This window comes from Nylanderia fulva, unplaced genomic scaffold, assembly GCF_048542155.1.
Source record: "Nylanderia fulva isolate GAGA-0341 unplaced genomic scaffold, ASM4854215v1 Scaffold51, whole genome shotgun sequence".
NCBI classification, from domain to species: domain Eukaryota; kingdom Metazoa; phylum Arthropoda; class Insecta; order Hymenoptera; family Formicidae; genus Nylanderia; species Nylanderia fulva.
Window position 1 is genome coordinate 1,011,011 of NW_028190599.1, and position 2,631 is coordinate 1,013,641.

Here is a 2,631-nt window from a genome sequence, read left to right on the forward strand (position 1 = left end):
CTCATTCCATACGATCCAATGTGAAGGAACGATCTCGATACTAATTAATTGAGTATTGTCTTCTGTGAAAACCACTAATTTATACGGATATTCTTCCATCTAAAGAGAGCAAGAAAACCATATAATAATATAAAAAAAAAGATATAAATTAATAGTAATAAATAGTAATAAATAGTTATAAATAATTAATAAGTAATAAATAATTAATAGTAATTAATTTACTGTTGTTGTGTAAACCAGTTTTCGTAACGTTTTACTGCGCTGCCGATTCACGAACGAATCGTATAAATATCCAGTGTATAATATCCTCTTAATTTTTTATATGAATTTTTTTAACTGAACTCATGTAAATATCAAATAAGTTTAATTCTAAATATGAAGAAGTGGCATTGTAAATATTTTTTCTTTTCGATTCTCACTGATATCAAAAGTGACAAATTTTCCACGTACTGAAGTCAATAGACAGGAAATAAATCTGGCATGGGCGTCTAGTTACCTCCTACATTTCTAAAATATTAGAATCGCAAGGCCTTTTAAAAAGTGATCTCGTCATTTTAAATGTATTTCCACTTATTTGTATCGCTCTCTCATCCATATTAGGAGGAATATTTATTTTATTTATTTCCATGAGCGTTCTATTTTCTAGTATTACTAGATATGGTCTGGGCATTTTAGTATTAGAATTGATGAATTATTATATTTCAAACGTTTAATTGTGATATTTCCGGAAATATCCTTTTGTTTTGATACGATTTGTACAGAAGAATTTGGAAAAGACTTTTTGACATCAATTAAATATATTTCTTGCAAACGACGACAAATATGTGCTAGCGGTCGATTTCCACTTTGTAAGAGTTTCTTAATTTTTCCTAAACAGTTCTCGAATGGGAAGGCGGTGACATTGAAAAGAGGACATCCCATGTTCTTCACGTTATTTGCCAAATGAATAAGATTATGCATGTTTTTTATGAGACTCCTTTTACTGTATAATTATTTCTGTTATATGTATAAGTTAATTTTTCTGATATTTTCACAAATTGTTTCAGAAGTTTTTTTGCGTTTTCACAATTTATTAAAGCCAATTTTTTGGAACATAAAATTCGGCAAGCAGTATGTAGAAGAAGGAAATGTTTATATGCTGCATTGCTCAAAACTCTTTTAAAAACAATAGGCCCTGCATACAATAACAAAAATTTAAATTCTACTGCTTTGAATTTCTCAAATTCGGATAAAGTTCTGGTCGTACGTTGGAATTCGACTGGTATTTGAGATTGAAGGCGTATTAATAAATTCGATAATTGATTTTTTGCATTCTGGCTGATTTTCGTAACTGAATTACCATGTAGTCAATATTCTAATAATTTTTTCATAACTCCTAAGCATACGAGATGCATAAAGTCCAATAAAAATTGAGTTATATCTATTGGTGGCACAATGGAAAGAAGAGGAGAATTACCAATGTGATGTTCTAAGTTGCTCTGCTGACGGAATAAAGCATCAGTTCTAGCTTGACAGTCTTGATTTGGATAAATTATCCGTCTCTCTATACGTTCCCCACGAACAGTACAACGTTCACACGCCCAGTATCCGTCATGTCCTTTGATACACTTAAGTAAAGCACGGGCAGGTGTATCACAAATGAAGGTTTTTATGCGCACCTGTAATGCATTATATCCATCAAAATTCCTTCGTTCTGCAACTGACTCACTTCATTGATAAAATGTTGTAAATATCGTTTTAAATCATTATGTTTCTTTTTTCCTGAATAGATAACAACGGGAAACGGCTCATAAACATCACTATTTGAATAAATTTTACACAGAATAGGCCAGAATTGTCTTGAACTAGATTTAAATATTTGCAGTCCATTTATGTTTAGAATCAGATGAATGATTCCGTCACTGTGAAAGGTTGAATTGATGACACTTTGAAGATGTTTACTCATACCAAAATATACAAATTCACTTCTATCATTTATGTCGAACTGTTGGAGATGATAACGAGCTTTGGAAGTACCTAAGAAAGTTTTTGCACTCTTAGACAATTCAGGTAACAAGCGCTTCTTTAGAATAGCGAGTAAACTATTTATTCGAGTATGAGGAATCGTTGAGTTTCCACTTAAAGCCCACTGTCGCAATTCTTCAATTTCGTTCATCTCTTCCATTTTAAAACAGTTTTCTAGCTCATCTTCATCCATGCTCGCCTTTCGAATATCAGGATTTAATTCCTCAATTTCATTTTCATCTTCATCTTCAGAATCACATGAGAGTGTGTTAGAACGAGCTCCTTGATGATTCAGAGCCATGTTCAATAATATCAAAATAATCTATATTTAAATTAATAATTTCTGACTCCATCTCCATATGGTGTTCATCTTCTGCATTCGATTCACTGGACTGAGATGGTGTACTCAAAGTATGCTCCAAAAATCGACGCTTATTTACCACTTGTAACCTTTTATTTTCACGATATTTTTTTACACGTAAGCGTGCGAGTTCTCTTTTTCGTGCATATCGGTCTTCTTCATCACTCATTTTTAAAATTATATATACATTTATAAATACCTCAAACTAATTAATGAATTCACTGGCAATAGAATATTGGCAATATATAATGTACATGTAACCTCTA

General features: G+C 31.6%; 1 pseudogene; it reads right to left on the reverse strand.

Moving 5' to 3' along the window:
* Positions 1-499: 499 nt before the first annotated feature.
* Positions 500-2,305, reverse strand: LOC146721267 (uncharacterized; annotated as a pseudogene).
* Between the last annotated feature and the right edge of the window lie 326 nt (positions 2,306-2,631).